Source organism: Caretta caretta, chromosome 14 (assembly GCF_965140235.1).
Source record: "Caretta caretta isolate rCarCar2 chromosome 14, rCarCar1.hap1, whole genome shotgun sequence".
Lineage (NCBI taxonomy): Eukaryota > Metazoa > Chordata > Testudines > Cheloniidae > Caretta > Caretta caretta.
In genome coordinates this window covers 43,133,525-43,152,411 of record NC_134219.1, presented here as the reverse complement: position 1 = coordinate 43,152,411, position 18,887 = coordinate 43,133,525, and the positions used below count along the sequence as shown (strand labels likewise).

General features: G+C 50.3%; 1 protein-coding gene across 1 annotated transcript in view; it reads left to right on the top strand.

Moving 5' to 3' along the window:
- The window catches only part of LOC142069119 (butyrophilin subfamily 2 member A1-like), a 206,338-nt gene that overhangs the window by 155,227 nt on the left and 32,224 nt on the right, over positions 1-18,887 (top strand). The gene's annotated exons all lie outside the window — the stretch shown is intronic.

Sequence of the window (18,887 nt, the reverse complement as noted above, 5' to 3'; positions counted from 1 at the left end):
GTATATAATGTGGGGAAGTGCTAAATTGGGTAGATTTCACACCAAAATCTAATTTGAAAAACTGATAAGCAATAGAGTCACTGAGTTTAAGAGCAGAAGAGAGCCCTGGATCCTCTTCTCTGATGTCCTGAAAAGGAGGTTGATTTCTCTCAGCCTTCACTGTCATATTGATGATAAAGAGAAATAAAACATAAGGAAAGGGAAACACCTAACAAAAATATCTATTTATTTCTCTCTCATTTTTAGACAAACGAGATAAAGAAATAAGTAAGTGTCATTATCCTTCCTATGACAAGAATCTTCTTGTACCTCTTTGCATTCTAACGTGGGAATTTGTGTAGCAGTGGTGGAGGTGTTTGATTTTAAATTTAACTTAACATTGCTGCAGTACGAAGCCTTTTAGTTTGCTTACTTGGTTATTATTATTATCAGTCTTTTGGGAAGATGGGGGGGTCAACTTTAATATATCTTTATAAAACATGAGGAAAGACTAGAGAGGATGAATTTCACACTAAAAGTTAATTTGAAAAATTGATAAGCAATACAGTTAAAGAGTCTTACTGTTTAAGACCAGAAGGGATGACTGGATCCTCTAGTTCAGAGGTCTTCAGACTGTGGGGCAGGCCCCTAGGGGCACGTGGAGGAAATTCAAGTGGGCACAGGTCCACAATTAACTCTTCTGGGGGCCTGGGACTATGAGAGTTTGTGGGGCCCCCTAGGCTCTGGGGTAGGGCCAAAAATGAGGGATTCAGAGTGCAGGAGGGGGCTGTGGATTGGGGCAGGGTGAGGGCTCTGACTGGGGTTGTGGACTCTAGGGTGTGGCTGGGGATGAGGGCTTTCAGATTCAGGAGCGGGCTCCAGGCTGGCACCAAGGGGACTGGAGTGTGGGAAGGGGCTCAGGGCAGGAGGTTGGGAGTGTGGGGTCTGGGAGGGTGTTAGGGTGCAGGAGGGGGCTCAGGGCTGGGGCAGGAGGTCCCTTACCTGGGACAGCTCCCCTTTGGTGGTGCAGGCCCCGGGGAGGGGGGGCACGTGGCTCCATGCTCTGTCCTGTGCTCGCCTGCAGGCACCACCCCACACAGCTCCCATTGGCTGTGATTCCTGGCCAATGGGAGCTGCGGGGGCGGTGTCTGCAAGTCAAGGAAGCCTGTGGGACTGAGCTTCCTGGCACGCGCAGCTCCAGCCCAGCGGAGGGGGGAATGACATGCCAGTGTGTAGAGCCGCCTCCTCGCCAGCGCCGGGCTGGGCTGGAATGCAGGGGCTTTAGTGGCTGAAGCCCACAGCCCTGGGCTAAAGCGGCCCTGAAAAAAGATCTGCACTTTTGGCAGTCTGGAGATCTTTTCGCGGGAGCCCCCCTTTGCCTGCAGCCCTTAAATCCCCTCTTAAACCGGCCCTGAACAGGTGCAAGGCAGGGTCCCTGCCAGCCCTCATGGGGAGAGGGGAGGGAGCCCCACCCAGCCCCGCTCTGCCCCCAGCCCAGATCCTATCCCATCTGCAGCTGCGCTCCGCCCCCTGCCTCCCACTAAGCTCCGGCTCCTGCCACAGTTCCAGTCCTCCCCCTGCTCCGCCCCCAGGTCAGTTCCTACCAAATTCCCTCCCCTCCCCCAGGCCACCTCTGCTCCTCCCCTATCCCCAGTTCTGCCCCCAGCTCCCCCTTCAGCCCAAGCACCTCTGCTGAGTCAACTGTGCAGTAACGGAAGGGGGGGCGCAGACAGCTTCCATTACTGCAAGGGGGGAGTGATCGGAAAAGTTTGGGCACCACTGGTCTTGTCTGATTTCCTGAAGAAGAGATTGAATAGAAATAATCCGTCTTACCTGTCACAGTGATGATAAAGAGAAATAAACCATAAAAAAAGGAAAACACCTAACAAACATTATGTGTCTGTTTAATTTTTAGGCAAACGAGAAAGAGAAATTGGTAAGTGTCATTATCCACACTCTGAAAAGGATTTTTTTTTGGCGGGGGCCGAGAATTGGATCTTCATGTGGGAGTTTGTTTAAATGGTTTGGAGTTATTTGATATTAACTTTAACTTTTACAATTTTGTTGCAATACAAATGCCCTTGTTTGCTTACTTCCTTTTTATTATTATTCTTTCTTGTGGGGTTTAATGTAATTGTATATAATGTGGGGAAGTGCTAAATTGGGTAGATTTCACACCAAAATCTAATTTGAAAAACTGATAAGCAATAGAGTCACTGAGTTTAAGAGCAGAAGAGAGCCCTGGATCCTCTTCTCTGATGTCCTGAAAAGGAGGTTGATTTCTCTCAGCCTTCACTGTCATATTGATGATAAAGAGAAATAAAACATAAGGAAAGGGAAACACCTAACAAAAATATCTATTTATTTCTCTCTCATTTTTAGACAAACGAGATAAAGAAATAAGTAAGTGTCATTATCCTTCCTATGACAAGAATCTTCTTGTACCTCTTTGCATTCTAACGTGGGAATTTGTGTAGCAGTGGTGGAGGTGTTTGGTTTTAAATTTAACTTAACATTGCTGCAGTACGAAGCCTTTTAGTTTGCTTACTTGGTTATTATTATTATCAGTCTTTTGGGAAGATGGGGGGGTCAACTTTAATATATCTTTATAAAACATGAGGAAAGACTAGAGAGGATGAATTTCACACTAAAAGTTAATTTGAAAAATTGATAAGCAATACAGTTAAAGAGTCTTACTGTTTAAGACCAGAAGGGATGACTGGATCCTCTAGTTCAGAGGTCTTCAGACTGTGGGGCAGGCCCCTAGGGGCACGTGGAGGAAATTCAAGTGGGCACAGGTCCACAATTAACTCTTCTGGGGGCCTGGGACTATGAGAGTTTGTGGGGCCCCCTAGGCTCTGGGGTAGGGCCAAAAATGAGGGATTCAGAGTGCAGGAGGGGGCTGTGGATTGGGGCAGGGTGAGGGCTCTGACTGGGGTTGTGGACTCTAGGGTGTGGCTGGGGATGAGGGCTTTCAGATTCAGGAGCGGGCTCCAGGCTGGCACCAAGGGGACTGGAGTGTGGGAAGGGGCTCAGGGCAGGAGGTTGGGAGTGTGGGGTCTGGGAGGGTGTTAGGGTGCAGGAGGGGGCTCAGGGCTGGGGCAGGAGGTCCCTTACCTGGGACAGCTCCCCTTTGGTGGTGCAGGCCCCGGGGAGGGGGGGCACGTGGCTCCATGCTCTGTCCTGTGCTCGCCTGCAGGCACCACCCCACACAGCTCCCATTGGCTGTGATTCCTGGCCAATGGGAGCTGCGGGGGCGGTGTCTGCAAGTCAAGGAAGCCTGTGGGACTGAGCTTCCTGGCACGCGCAGCTCCAGCCCAGCGGAGGGGAGAATGACATGCCAGCGTGTAGAGCCGCCTCCTCGCCAGCGCCGGGCTGGGCTGGAATGCAGGGGCTTTAGTGGCTGAAGCCCACAGCCCTGGGCTAAAGCGGCCCTGAAAAAAGATCTGCACTTTTGGCAGTCTGGAGATCTTTTCGCGGGAGCCCCCCTTTGCCTGCAGCCCTTAAATCCCCTCTTAAACCGGCCCTGAACAGGTGCAAGGCAGGGTCCCTGCCAGCCCTCATGGGGAGAGGGGAGGGAGCCCCACCCAGCCCCGCTCTGCCCCCAGCCCAGATCCTATCCCATCTGCAGCTGCGCTCCGCCCCCTGCCTCCCACTAAGCTCCGGCTCCTGCCACAGTTCCAGTCCTCCCCCTGCTCCGCCCCCAGGTCAGTTCCTACCAAATTCCCTCCCCTCCCCCAGGCCACCTCTGCTCCTCCCCTATCCCCAGTTCTGCCCCCAGCTCCCCCTTCAGCCCAAGCACCTCTGCTGAGTCAACTGTGCAGTAACGGAAGGGGGGGCGCAGACAGCTTCCATTACTGCAAGGGGGGAGTGATCGGAAAAGTTTGGGCACCACTGGTCTTGTCTGATTTCCTGAAGAAGAGATTGAATAGAAATAATCCGTCTTACCTGTCACAGTGATGATAAAGAGAAATAAACCATAAAAAAAGGAAAACACCTAACAAACATTATGTGTCTGTTTAATTTTTAGGCAAACGAGAAAGAGAAATTGGTAAGTGTCATTATCCACACTCTGAAAAGGATTTTTTTTTGGCGGGGGCCGAGAATTGGATCTTCATGTGGGAGTTTGTTTAAATGGTTTGGAGTTATTTGATATTAACTTTAACTTTTACAATTTTGTTGCAATACAAATGCCCTTGTTTGCTTACTTCCTTTTTATTATTATTCTTTCTTGTGGGGTTTAATGTAATTGTATATAATGTGGGGAAGTGCTAAATTGGGTAGATTTCACACCAAAATCTAATTTGAAAAACTGATAAGCAATAGAGTCACTGAGTTTAAGAGCAGAAGAGAGCCCTGGATCCTCTTCTCTGATGTCCTGAAAAGGAGGTTGATTTCTCTCAGCCTTCACTGTCATATTGATGATAAAGAGAAATAAAACATAAGGAAAGGGAAACACCTAACAAAAATATCTATTTATTTCTCTCTCATTTTTAGACAAACGAGATAAAGAAATAAGTAAGTGTCATTATCCTTCCTATGACAAGAATCTTCTTGTACCTCTTTGCATTCTAACGTGGGAATTTGTGTAGCAGTGGTGGAGGTGTTTGATTTTAAATTTAACTTAACATTGCTGCAGTACGAAGCCTTTTAGTTTGCTTACTTGGTTATTATTATTATCAGTCTTTTGGGAAGATGGGGGGGTCAACTTTAATATATCTTTATAAAACATGAGGAAAGACTAGAGAGGATGAATTTCACACTAAAAGTTAATTTGAAAAATTGATAAGCAATACAGTTAAAGAGTCTTACTGTTTAAGACCAGAAGGGATGACTGGATCCTCTAGTTCAGAGGTCTTCAGACTGTGGGGCAGGCCCCTAGGGGCACGTGGAGGAAATTCAAGTGGGCACAGGTCCACAATTAACTCTTCTGGGGGCCTGGGACTATGAGAGTTTGTGGGGCCCCCTAGGCTCTGGGGTAGGGCCAAAAATGAGGGATTCAGAGTGCAGGAGGGGGCTGTGGATTGGGGCAGGGTGAGGGCTCTGACTGGGGTTGTGGACTCTAGGGTGTGGCTGGGGATGAGGGCTTTCAGATTCAGGAGCGGGCTCCAGGCTGGCACCAAGGGGACTGGAGTGTGGGAAGGGGCTCAGGGCAGGAGGTTGGGAGTGTGGGGTCTGGGAGGGTGTTAGGGTGCAGGAGGGGGCTCAGGGCTGGGGCAGGAGGTCCCTTACCTGGGACAGCTCCCCTTTGGTGGTGCAGGCCCCGGGGAGGGGGGGCACGTGGCTCCATGCTCTGTCCTGTGCTCGCCTGCAGGCACCACCCCACACAGCTCCCATTGGCTGTGATTCCTGGCCAATGGGAGCTGCGGGGGCGGTGTCTGCAAGTCAAGGAAGCCTGTGGGACTGAGCTTCCTGGCACGCGCAGCTCCAGCCCAGCGGAGGGGGGAATGACATGCCAGTGTGTAGAGCCGCCTCCTCGCCAGCGCCGGGCTGGGCTGGAATGCAGGGGCTTTAGTGGCTGAAGCCCACAGCCCTGGGCTAAAGCGGCCCTGAAAAAAGATCTGCACTTTTGGCAGTCTGGAGATCTTTTCGCGGGAGCCCCCCTTTGCCTGCAGCCCCTAAATCCCCTCTCTTAAACCGGCCCTGAACAGGTGCAAGGCAGGGTCCCTGCCAGCCCTCATGGGGAGAGGGGAGGGAGCCCCACCCAGCCCCGCTCTACCCCCAGCCCAGATCCTATCCCATCTGCAGCTGCGCTCCACCCCCTGACCCCCACTAAGCTCCGGCTCCTGCCACAGTTCCAGTCCTCCCCCTGCTCCGCCCCCAGGTCAGTTCCTACCAAATTCCCTCTCCTCCCCCAGGCCACCTCTGCTCCTCCCCCATCCCCAGTTCTGCCCCCAGCTCCCCCTTCAGCCCAAGCACCTCTGCTGAGTCAACTGTGTAGTAATGGAAGGGGGGGCGCAGACAGCTTCCATTACTGCAAGGGGGGAGTGATCGGAAAAGTTTGGGCACCACTGGTCTTGTCTGATTTCCTGAAGAAGAGATTGAATAGAAATAATCCGTCTTACCTGTCACAGTGATGATAAACAGAAATAAACCATAAAAAAAGGAAAACACCTTACAAACATTATGTGTCTGTCTGTTTAATTTTTAGGCAAACGAGATATAGAAATCGGTAAGTGTCATTATCCACACTCTGAAAAGGATTTTTTTTTGGCGGGGGCCGAGAATTGGATCTTCATGTGGGAGTTTGTTTAAATGGTTTGGAGTTATTTGATATTAACTTTAACTTTTACAATTTTGTTGCAATACAAACGCCCTTGTTTGCTTACTTCCTTTTTATTATTATTCTTTCTTGTGGGGTTTAATGTAATTGTATATAATGTGGGGAAGTGCTAAATTGGGTAGATTTCACACCAAAATCTAATTTGAAAAACTGATAAGCAATAGAGTCACTGAGTTTAAGAGCAGAAGAGAGCCCTGGATCCTCTTCTCTGATGTCCTGAAAAGGAGGTTGATTTCTCTCAGCCTTCACTGTCATATTGATGATAAAGAGAAATAAAACATAAGGAAAGGGAAACACCTAACAAAAATATCTATTTATTTCTCTCTCATTTTTAGACAAACGAGATAAAGAAATAAGTAAGTGTCATTATCCTTCCTATGACAAGAAACTTCTTGTACCTCTTTGGATTCTAACATGGGAATTTGTGTAGCAGTGGTGGAGGTGTTTGATTTTAAATTTAACTTAACATTGCTGCAGTACGAAGCCTTTTAGTTTGCTTACTTGGTTATTATTATTATCAGTCTTTTGGGAAGATGGGGGGGGTCAACTTTAATATATCTTTATAAAACATGAGGAAAGACTAGAGAGGATGAATTTCACACTAAAAGTTAATTTGAAAAATTGATAAGCAATACAGTTAAAGAGTCTTACTGTTTAAGACCAGAAGGGATGACTGGATCCTCTAGTTCAGAGGTCTTCAGACTGTGGGGCAGGCCCCTAGGGGCACGTGGAGGAAATTCAAGTGGGCACAGGTCCACAATTAACTCTTCTGGGGGCCTGGGACTATGAGAGTTTGTGGGGCCCCCTAGGCTCTGGGGTAGGGCCAAAAATGAGGGATTCAGAGTGCAGGAGGGGGCTGTGGATTGGGGCAGGGTGAGGGCTCTGACTGGGGTTGTGGACTCTAGGGTGTGGCTGGGGATGAGGGCTTTCAGATTCAGGAGCGGGCTCCAGGCTGGCACCAAGGGGACTGGAGTGTGGGAAGGGGCTCAGGGCAGGAGGTTGGGAGTGTGGGGTCTGGGAGGGTGTTAGGGTGCAGGAGGGGGCTCAGGGCTGGGGCAGGAGGTCCCTTACCTGGGACAGCTCCCCTTTGGTGGTGCAGGCCCCGGGGAGGGGGGGCACGTGGCTCCATGCTCTGTCCTGTGCTCGCCTGCAGGCACCACCCCACACAGCTCCCATTGGCTGTGATTCCTGGCCAATGGGAGCTGCGGGGGCGGTGTCTGCAAGTCAAGGAAGCCTGTGGGACTGAGCTTCCTGGCACGCGCAGCTCCAGCCCAGCAGAGGGGAGAATGACATGCCAGCGTGTAGAGCCGCCTCCTCGCCAGCGCCGGGCTGGGCTGGAATGCAGGGGCTTTAGTGGCTGAAGCCCACAGCCCTGGGCTAAAGCGGCCCTGAAAAAAGATCTGCACTTTTGGCAGTCTGGAGATCTTTTCGCGGGAGCCCCCCTTTGCCTGCAGCCCTTAAATCCCCTCTTAAACCGGCCCTGAACAGGTGCAAGGCAGGGTCCCTGCCAGCCCTCATGGGGAGAGGGGAGGGAGCCCCACCCAGCCCCGCTCTGCCCCCAGCCCAGATCCTATCCCATCTGCAGCTGCGCTCCGCCCCCTGCCTCCCACTAAGCTCCGGCTCCTGCCACAGTTCCAGTCCTCCCCCTGCTCCGCCCCCAGGTCAGTTCCTACCAAATTCCCTCCCCTCCCCCAGGCCACCTCTGCTCCTCCCCTATCCCCAGTTCTGCCCCCAGCTCCCCCTTCAGCCCAAGCACCTCTGCTGAGTCAACTGTGCAGTAACGGAAGGGGGGGCGCAGACAGCTTCCATTACTGCAAGGGGGGAGTGATCGGAAAAGTTTGGGCACCACTGGTCTTGTCTGATTTCCTGAAGAAGAGATTGAATAGAAATAATCCGTCTTACCTGTCACAGTGATGATAAAGAGAAATAAACCATAAAAAAAGGAAAACACCTAACAAACATTATGTGTCTCTCTGTTTAATTTTTAGGCAAACGAGAAAGAGAAATTGGTAAGTGTCATTATCCACACTCTGAAAAGGATTTTTTTTTGGCGGGGGCCGAGAATTGGATCTTCATGTGGGAGTTTGTTTAAATGGTTTGGAGTTATTTGATATTAACTTTAACTTTTACAATTTTGTTGCAATACAAATGCCCTTGTTTGCTTACTTCCTTTTTATTATTATTCTTTCTTGTGGGGTTTAATGTAATTGTATATAATGTGGGGAAGTGCTAAATTGGGTAGATTTCACACCAAAATCTAATTTGAAAAACTGATAAGCAATAGAGTCACTGAGTTTAAGAGCAGAAGAGAGCCCTGGATCCTCTTCTCTGATGTCCTGAAAAGGAGGTTGATTTCTCTCAGCCTTCACTGTCATATTGATGATAAAGAGAAATAAAACATAAGGAAAGGGAAACACCTAACAAAAATATCTATTTATTTCTCTCTCATTTTTAGACAAACGAGATAAAGAAATAAGTAAGTGTCATTATCCTTCCTATGACAAGAATCTTCTTGTACCTCTTTGCATTCTAACGTGGGAATTTGTGTAGCAGTGGTGGAGGTGTTTGATTTTAAATTTAACTTAACATTGCTGCAGTACGAAGCCTTTTAGTTTGCTTACTTGGTTATTATTATTATCAGTCTTTTGGGAAGATGGGGGGGTCAACTTTAATATATCTTTATAAAACATGAGGAAAGACTAGAGAGGATGAATTTCACACTAAAAGTTAATTTGAAAAATTGATAAGCAATACAGTTAAAGAGTCTTACTGTTTAAGACCAGAAGGGATGACTGGATCCTCTAGTTCAGAGGTCTTCAGACTGTGGGGCAGGCCCCTAGGGGCACGTGGAGGAAATTCAAGTGGGCACAGGTCCACAATTAACTCTTCTGGGGGCCTGGGACTATGAGAGTTTGTGGGGCCCCCTAGGCTCTGGGGTAGGGCCAAAAATGAGGGATTCAGAGTGCAGGAGGGGGCTGTGGATTGGGGCAGGGTGAGGGCTCTGACTGGGGTTGTGGACTCTAGGGTGTGGCTGGGGATGAGGGCTTTCAGATTCAGGAGCGGGCTCCAGGCTGGCACCAAGGGGACTGGAGTGTGGGAAGGGGCTCAGGGCAGGAGGTTGGGAGTGTGGGGTCTGGGAGGGTGTTAGGGTGCAGGAGGGGGCTCAGGGCTGGGGCAGGAGGTCCCTTACCTGGGACAGCTCCCCTTTGGTGGTGCAGGCCCCGGGGAGGGGGGGCACGTGGCTCCATGCTCTGTCCTGTGCTCGCCTGCAGGCACCACCCCACACAGCTCCCATTGGCTGTGATTCCTGGCCAATGGGAGCTGCGGGGGCGGTGTCTGCAAGTCAAGGAAGCCTGTGGGACTGAGCTTCCTGGCACGCGCAGCTCCAGCCCAGCGGAGGGGGGAATGACATGCCAGTGTGTAGAGCCGCCTCCTCGCCAGCGCCGGGCTGGGCTGGAATGCAGGGGCTTTAGTGGCTGAAGCCCACAGCCCTGGGCTAAAGCGGCCCTGAAAAAAGATCTGCACTTTTGGCAGTCTGGAGATCTTTTCGCGGGAGCCCCCCTTTGCCTGCAGCCCCTAAATCCCCTCTCTTAAACCGGCCCTGAACAGGTGCAAGGCAGGGTCCCTGCCAGCCCTCATGGGGAGAGGGGAGGGAGCCCCACCCAGCCCCGCTCTACCCCCAGCCCAGATCCTATCCCATCTGCAGCTGCGCTCCACCCCCTGACCCCCACTAAGCTCCGGCTCCTGCCACAGTTCCAGTCCTCCCCCTGCTCCGCCCCCAGGTCAGTTCCTACCAAATTCCCTCTCCTCCCCCAGGCCACCTCTGCTCCTCCCCCATCCCCAGTTCTGCCCCCAGCTCCCCCTTCAGCCCAAGCACCTCTGCTGAGTCAACTGTGTAGTAATGGAAGGGGGGGCGCAGACAGCTTCCATTACTGCAAGGGGGGAGTGATCGGAAAAGTTTGGGCACCACTGGTCTTGTCTGATTTCCTGAAGAAGAGATTGAATAGAAATAATCCGTCTTACCTGTCACAGTGATGATAAACAGAAATAAACCATAAAAAAAGGAAAACACCTTACAAACATTATGTGTCTGTCTGTTTAATTTTTAGGCAAACGAGATATAGAAATCGGTAAGTGTCATTATCCACACTCTGAAAAGGATTTTTTTTTGGCGGGGGCCGAGAATTGGATCTTCATGTGGGAGTTTGTTTAAATGGTTTGGAGTTATTTGATATTAACTTTAACTTTTACAATTTTGTTGCAATACAAACGCCCTTGTTTGCTTACTTCCTTTTTATTATTATTCTTTCTTGTGGGGTTTAATGTAATTGTATATAATGTGGGGAAGTGCTAAATTGGGTAGATTTCACACCAAAATCTAATTTGAAAAACTGATAAGCAATAGAGTCACTGAGTTTAAGAGCAGAAGAGAGCCCTGGATCCTCTTCTCTGATGTCCTGAAAAGGCGGTTGATTTCTCTCAGCCTTCACTGTCATATTGATGATAAAGAGAAATAAAACATAAGGAAAGGGAAACACCTAACAAAAATATCTATTTATTTCTCTCTCATTTTTAGACAAACGAGATAAAGAAATAAGTAAGTGTCATTATCCTTCCTATGACAAGAATCTTCTTGTACCTCTTTGCATTCTAACGTGGGAATTTGTGTAGCAGTGGTGGAGGTGTTTGATTTTAAATTTAACTTAACATTGCTGCAGTACGAAGCCTTTTAGTTTGCTTACTTGGTTATTATTATTATCAGTCTTTTGGGAAGATGGGGGGGTCAACTTTAATATATCTTTATAAAACATGAGGAAAGACTAGAGAGGATGAATTTCACACTAAAAGTTAATTTGAAAAATTGATAAGCAATACAGTTAAAGAGTCTTACTGTTTAAGACCAGAAGGGATGACTGGATCCTCTAGTTCAGAGGTCTTCAGACTGTGGGGCAGGCCCCTAGGGGCACGTGGAGGAAATTCAAGTGGGCACAGGTCCACAATTAACTCTTCTGGGGGCCTGGGACTATGAGAGTTTGTGGGGCCCCCTAGGCTCTGGGGTAGGGCCAAAAATGAGGGATTCAGAGTGCAGGAGGGGGCTGTGGATTGGGGCAGGGTGAGGGCTCTGACTGGGGTTGTGGACTCTAGGGTGTGGCTGGGGATGAGGGCTTTCAGATTCAGGAGCGGGCTCCAGGCTGGCACCAAGGGGACTGGAGTGTGGGAAGGGGCTCAGGGCAGGAGGTTGGGAGTGTGGGGTCTGGGAGGGTGTTAGGGTGCAGGAGGGGGCTCAGGGCTGGGGCAGGAGGTCCCTTACCTGGGACAGCTCCCCTTTGGTGGTGCAGGCCCCGGGGAGGGGGGGCACGTGGCTCCATGCTCTGTCCTGTGCTCGCCTGCAGGCACCACCCCACACAGCTCCCATTGGCTGTGATTCCTGGCCAATGGGAGCTGCGGGGGCGGTGTCTGCAAGTCAAGGAAGCCTGTGGGACTGAGCTTCCTGGCACGCGCAGCTCCAGCCCAGCGGAGGGGGGAATGACATGCCAGTGTGTAGAGCCGCCTCCTCGCCAGCGCCGGGCTGGGCTGGAATGCAGGGGCTTTAGTGGCTGAAGCCCACAGCCCTGGGCTAAAGCGGCCCTGAAAAAAGATCTGCACTTTTGGCAGTCTGGAGATCTTTTCGCGGGAGCCCCCCTTTGCCTGCAGCCCCTAAATCCCCTCTCTTAAACCGGCCCTGAACAGGTGCAAGGCAGGGTCCCTGCCAGCCCTCATGGGGAGAGGGGAGGGAGCCCCACCCAGCCCCGCTCTACCCCCAGCCCAGATCCTATCCCATCTGCAGCTGCGCTCCACCCCCTGACCCCCACTAAGCTCCGGCTCCTGCCACAGTTCCAGTCCTCCCCCTGCTCCGCCCCCAGGTCAGTTCCTACCAAATTCCCTCTCCTCCCCCAGGCCACCTCTGCTCCTCCCCCATCCCCAGTTCTGCCCCCAGCTCCCCCTTCAGCCCAAGCACCTCTGCTGAGTCAACTGTGTAGTAATGGAAGGGGGGGCGCAGACAGCTTTCATTACTGCAAGGGGGGAGTGATCGGAAAAGTTTGGGCACCACTGGTCTTGTCTGATTTCCTGAAGAAGAGATTGAATAGAAATAATCCGTCTTACCTGTCACAGTGATGATAAACAGAAATAAACCATAAAAAAAGGAAAACACCTTACAAACATTATGTGTCTGTCTGTTTAATTTTTAGGCAAACGAGATATAGAAATCGGTAAGTGTCATTATCCACACTCTGAAAAGGATTTTTTTTTGGCGGGGGCCGAGAATTGGATCTTCATGTGGGAGTTTGTTTAAATGGTTTGGAGTTATTTGATATTAACTTTAACTTTTACAATTTTGTTGCAATACAAACGCCCTTGTTTGCTTACTTCCTTTTTATTATTATTCTTTCTTGTGGGGTTTAATGTAATTGTATATAATGTGGGGAAGTGCTAAATTGGGTAGATTTCACACCAAAATCTAATTTGAAAAACTGATAAGCAATAGAGTCACTGAGTTTAAGAGCAGAAGAGAGCCCTGGATCCTCTTCTCTGATGTCCTGAAAAGGCGGTTGATTTCTCTCAGCCTTCACTGTCATATTGATGATAAAGAGAAATAAAACATAAGGAAAGGGAAACACCTAACAAAAATATCTATTTATTTCTCTCTCATTTTTAGACAAACGAGATAAAGAAATAAGTAAGTGTCATTATCCTTCCTATGACAAGAAACTTCTTGTACCTCTTTGGATTCTAACATGGGAATTTGTGTAGCAGTGGTGGAGGTGTTTGATTTTAAATTTAACTTAACATTGCTGCAGTACGAAGCCTTTTAGTTTGCTTACTTGGTTATTATTATTATCAGTCTTTTGGGAAGATGGGGGGGGTCAACTTTAATATATCTTTATAAAACATGAGGAAAGACTAGAGAGGATGAATTTCACACTAAAAGTTAATTTGAAAAATTGATAAGCAATACAGTTAAAGAGTCTTACTGTTTAAGACCAGAAGGGATGACTGGATCCTCTAGTTCAGAGGTCTTCAGACTGTGGGGCAGGCCCCTAGGGGCATGTGGAGGAAATTCAAGTGGGCACAGGTCCACAATTAACTCTTCTGGGGGCCTGGGACTATGAGAGTTTGTGGGGCCCCCTAGGCTCTGGGGTAGGGCCAAAAATGAGGGATTCAGAGTGCAGGAGGGGGCTGTGGATTGGGGCAGGGTGAGGGCTCTGACTGGGGTTGTGGACTCTAGGGTGTGGCTGGGGATGAGGGCTTTCAGATTCAGGAGCGGGCTCCAGGCTGGCACCAAGGGGACTGGAGTGTGGGAAGGGGCTCAGGGCAGGAGGTTGGGAGTGTGGGGTCTGGGAGGGTGTTAGGGTGCAGGAGGGGGCTCAGGGCTGGGGCAGGAGGTCCCTTACCTGGGACAGCTCCCCTTTGGTGGTGCAGGCCCCGGGGAGGGGGGGCACGTGGCTCCATGCTCTGTCCTGTGCTCGCCTGCAGGCACCACCCCACACAGCTCCCATTGGCTGTGATTCCTGGCCAATGGGAGCTGCGGGGGCGGTGTCTGCAAGTCAAGGAAGCCTGTGGGACTGAGCTTCCTGGCACGCGCAGCTCCAGCCCAGCAGAGGGGAGAATGACATGCCAGCGTGTAGAGCCGCCTCCTCGCCAGCGCCGGGCTGGGCTGGAATGCAGGGGCTTTAGTGGCTGAAGCCCACAGCCCTGGGCTAAAGCGGCCCTGAAAAAAGATCTGCACTTTTGGCAGTCTGGAGATCTTTTCGCGGGAGCCCCCCTTTGCCTGCAGCCCTTAAATCCCCTCTTAAACCGGCCCTGAACAGGTGCAAGGCAGGGTCCCTGCCAGCCCTCATGGGGAGAGGGGAGGGAGCCCCACCCAGCCCCGCTCTGCCCCCAGCCCAGATCCTATCCCATCTGCAGCTGCGCTCCGCCCCCTGCCTCCCACTAAGCTCCGGCTCCTGCCACAGTTCCAGTCCTCCCCCTGCTCCGCCCCCAGGTCAGTTCCTACCAAATTCCCTCCCCTCCCCCAGGCCACCTCTGCTCCTCCCCTATCCCCAGTTCTGCCCCCAGCTCCCCCTTCAGCCCAAGCACCTCTGCTGAGTCAACTGTGCAGTAACGGAAGGGGGGGCGCAGACAGCTTCCATTACTGCAAGGGGGGAGTGATCGGAAAAGTTTGGGCACCACTGGTCTTGTCTGATTTCCTGAAGAAGAGATTGAATAGAAATAATCCGTCTTACCTGTCACAGTGATGATAAAGAGAAATAAACCATAAAAAAAGGAAAACACCTAACAAACATTATGTGTCTCTCTGTTTAATTTTTAGGCAAACGAGAAAGAGAAATTGGTAAGTGTCATTATCCACACTCTGAAAAGGATTTTTTTTTGGCGGGGGCCGAGAATTGGATCTTCATGTGGGAGTTTGTTTAAATGGTTTGGAGTTATTTGATATTAACTTTAACTTTTACAATTTTGTTGCAATACAAATGCCCTTGTTTGCTTACTTCCTTTTTATTATTATTCTTTCTTGTGGGGTTTAATGTAATTGTATATAATGTGGGGAAGTGCTAAATTGGGTAGATTTCACACCAAAATCTAATTTGAAAAACTGATAAGCAATAGAGTCACTGAGTTTAAGAGCAGAAGAGAGCCCTGGATCCTCTTCTCTGATGTCCTGAAAAGGAGGTTGATTTCTCTCAGCCTTCACTGTCATATTGATGATAAAGAGAAATAAAACATAAGGAAAGGGAAACACCTAACAAAAATATCTATTTATTTCTCTCTCATTTTTAGACAAACGAGATAAAGAAATAAGTAAGTGTCATTATCCTTCCTATGACAAGAAACTTCTTGTACCTCTTTGGATTCTAACATGGGAATTTGTGTAGCAGTGGTGGAGGTGTTTGATTTTAAATTTAACTTAACATTGCTGCAGTACGAAGCCTTTTAGTTTGCTTACTTGGTTATTATTATCAGTCTTTTGGGAAGATGCGGGGGTCAACTTTAATATATCTTTATAAAACATGGGGAAAGACTAGAGAGGATGAATTTCACACTAAAAGTTAATTTGAAAAATTGATAAGCAATACAGTTAAAGAGTCTTACTGTTTAAGACCAGAAGGGATGACTGGATCCTCTAGTTCAGAGGTCTTCAGACTGTGGGGCAGGCCCCTAGGGGCACGTGGAGGAAATTCAAGTGGGCACAGGTCCACAATTAACTCTTCTGGGGGCCTGGGACTATGAGAGTTTGTGGGGCCCCCTAGGCTCTGGGGTAGGGCCAAAAATGAGGGATTCAGAGTGCAGGAGGGGGCTGTGGATTGGGGCAGGGTGAGGGCTCTGACTGGGGTTGTGGACTCTAGGGTGTGGCTGGGGATGAGGGCTTTCAGATTCAGGAGCAGGCTCCAGGCTGGCACCAAGGGGACTGGAGTGTGGGAAGGGGCTCAGGGCAGGAGGTTGGGAGTGTGGGGTCTGGGAGGGTGTTAGGGTGCAGGAGGGGGCTCAGGGCTGGGGCAGGAGGTCCCTTACCTGGGACAGCTCCCCTTTGGTGGTGCAGGCCCCGGGGAGGGGGGGCACGTGGCTCCATGCTCTGTCCTGTGCTCGCCTGCAGGCACCACCCCACACAGCTCCCATTGGCTGTGATTCCTGGCCAATGGGAGCTGCGGGGGCGGTGTCTGCAAGTCAAGGAAGCCTGTGGGACTGAGCTTCCTGGCACGCGCAGCTCCAGCCCAGCAGAGGGGAGAATGACATGCCAGCGTGTAGAGCCGCCTCCTCGCCAGCGCCGGGCTGGGCTGGAATGCAGGGGCTTTAGTGGCTGAAGCCCACAGCCCTGGGCTAAAGCGGCCCTGAAAAAAGATCTGCACTTTTGGCAGTCTGGAGATCTTTTTGCGGGAGCCCCCCTTTGCCTGCAGCCCCTAAATCCCCTCTTAAACCGGCCCTGAACAGGTGCAAGGCAGGGTCCCTGCCAGCCCTCATGGGGAGAGGGGAGGGAGCCCCACCCAGCCCCGCTCTGCCCCCAGCCCAGATCCTATCCCATCTGCAGCTGCGCTCCGCCCCCTGCCTCCCACTAAGCTCCGGCTCCTGCCACAGTTCCAGTCCTCCCCCTGCTCCGCCCCCAGGTCAGTTCCTACCAAATTCCCTCCCCTCCCCCAGGCCACCTCTGCTCCTCCCCTATCCCCAGTTCTGCCCCCAGCTCCCCCTTCAGCCCAAGCACCTCTGCTGAGTCAACTGTGCAGTAACGGAAGGGGGGGCGCAGACAGCTTCCATTACTGCAAGGGGGGAGTGATCGGAAAAGTTTGGGCACCACTGGTCTTGTCTGATTTCCTGAAGAAGAGATTGAATAGAAATAATCCGTCTTACCTGTCACAGTGATGATAAAGAGAAATAAACCATAAAAAAAGGAAAACACCTAACAAACATTATGTGTCTCTCTGTTTAATTTTTAGGCAAACGAGAAAGAGAAATTGGTAAGTGTCATTATCCACACTCTGAAAAGGATTTTTTTTTGGCGGGGGCCGAGAATTGGATCTTCATGTGGGAGTTTGTTTAAATGGTTTGGAGTTATTTGATATTAACTTTAACTTTTACAATTTTGTTGCAATACAAATGCCCTTGTTTGCTTACTTCCTTTTTATTATTATTCTTTCTTGTGGGGTTTAATGTAATTGTATATAATGTGGGGAAGTGCTAAATTGGGTAGATTTCACACCAAAATCTAATTTGAAAAACTGATAAGCAATAGAGTCACTGAGTTTAAGAGCAGAAGAGAGCCCTGGATCCTCTTCTCTGATGTCCTGAAAAGGAGGTTGATTTCTCTCAGCCTTCACTGTCATATTGATGATAAAGAGAAATAAAACATAAGGAAAGGGAAACACCTAACAAAAATATCTATTTATTTCTCTCTCATTTTTAGACAAACGAGATAAAGAAATAAGTAAGTGTCATTATCCTTCCTATGACAAGAATCTTCTTGTACCTCTTTGCATTCTAACGTGGGAATTTGTGTAGCAGTGGTGGAGGTGTTTGATTTTAAATTTAACTTAACATTGCTGCAGTACGAAGCCTTTTAGTTTGCTTACTTGGTTATTATTATTATCAGTCTTTTGGGAAGATGGGGGGGTCAACTTTAATATATCTTTATAAAACATGAGGAAAGACTAGAGAGGATGAATTTCACACTAAAAGTTAATTTGAAAAATTGATAAGCAATACAGTTAAAGAGTCTTACTGTTTAAGACCAGAAGGGATGACTGGATCCTCTAGTTCAGAGGTCTTCAGACTGTGGGGCAGGCCCCTAGGGGCACGTGGAGGAAATTCAAGTGGGCACAGGTCCACAATTAACTCTTCTGGGGGCCTGGGACTATGAGAGTTTGTGGGGCCCCCTAGGCTCTGGGGTAGGGCCAAAAATGAGGGATTCAGAGTGCAGGAGGGGGCTGTGGATTGGGGCAGGGTGAGGGCTCTGACTGGGGTTGTGGACTCTAGGGTGTGGCTGGGGATGAGGGCTTTCAGATTCAGGAGCGGGCTCCAGGCTGGCACCAAGGGGACTGGAGTGTGGGAAGGGGCTCAGGGCAGGAGGTTGGGAGTGTGGGGTCTGGGAGGGTGTTAGGGTGCAGGAGGGGGCTCAGGGCTGGGGCAGGAGGTCCCTTACCTGGGACAGCTCCCCTTTGGTGGTGCAGGCCCCGGGGAGGGGGGGCACGTGGCTCCATGCTCTGTCCTGTGCTCGCCTGCAGGCACCACCCCACACAGCTCCCATTGGCTGTGATTCCTGGCCAATGGGAGCTGCGGGGGCGGTGTCTGCAAGTCAAGGAAGCCTGTGGGACTGAGCTTCCTGGCACGCGCAGCTCCAGCCCAGCAGAGGGGAGAATGACATGCCAGCGTGTAGAGCCGCCTCCTCGCCAGCGCCGGGCTGGGCTGGAATGCAGGGGCTTTAGTGGCTGAAGCCCACAGCCCTGGGCTAAAGCGGCCCTGAAAAAAGATCTGCACTTTTGGCAGTCTGGAGATCTTTTCGCGGGAGCCCCCCTTTGCCTGCAGCCCCTAAATCCCCTCTCTTAAACCGGCCCTGAACAGGTGCAAGGCAGGATCCCTGCCAGCCCCCAAGGGGAGAGGGGAGGGAGCCCCACCCAGCCCCGCTCTGCCCCCAGCCCAGATCCTATCTCATCTGCAGCTGCGCTCCGCCCCCTGCCTCCCACTAAGCTCCGGCTCCTGCCACAGTTCCAGTCCTCCCCCTGCTCCGCCCCCAGGTCAGTTCCTACCAAATTCCCTCCCCTCCCCCAGGCCACCTCTGCTCCTCCCCTATCCCCAGTTCTGCCCCCAGCTCCCCCTTCAGCCCAAGCACCTCTGCTGAGTCAACTGTGCAGTAACGGAAGGGGGGGCGCAGACAGCTTCCATTACTGCAAGGGGGGAGTGATCGGAAAAGTTTGGGCACCACTGGTCTTGTCTGATTTCCTGAAGAAGAGATTGAATAGAAATAATCCGTCTTACCTGTCACAGTGATGATAAAGAGAAATAAACCATAAAAAAAGGAAAACACCTAACAAACATTATGTGTCTCTCTGTTTAATTTTTAGGCAAACGAGATAGAGAAATTGGTAAGTGTCATTATCCA